Source organism: Suricata suricatta, chromosome 14 (genome assembly GCF_006229205.1).
Source record: "Suricata suricatta isolate VVHF042 chromosome 14, meerkat_22Aug2017_6uvM2_HiC, whole genome shotgun sequence".
Classification (NCBI taxonomy): domain Eukaryota; kingdom Metazoa; phylum Chordata; class Mammalia; order Carnivora; family Herpestidae; genus Suricata; species Suricata suricatta.
Window position 1 is genome coordinate 3,136,380 of NC_043713.1, and position 334 is coordinate 3,136,713.

The following is a 334-nucleotide window of genomic DNA, read 5'->3' on the forward strand; positions in this document are numbered from 1 at the left end:
TACTTCCGATTCTGTGTCTCCCTCTCTCTCTGCCGCTCCCGTTCATGCTCTGAATCTCTCTGTCTCAAAAATAAATAAAACATTAAAAAAAAATTTTTTTTTAAACACAGAAGTGTTTGGCTTGGGTCTGAATTTATTATGGTTGTTCTGAGAAAGAAACCAGAAAAAAAAGAAGAGCTTTAGATTGGTTAAACCTGTGTTGAATTAGGGCATAATAAAAGAGTAGTCTCTCATGGATCCAACTGTGGCTTGGCCAACACTCTAGACACACACGCAGAAAGTAACAGGCCTTTCTTTTAAAAGGAAAGTCCCTTTAAAGTGTGGTAATCCTCAG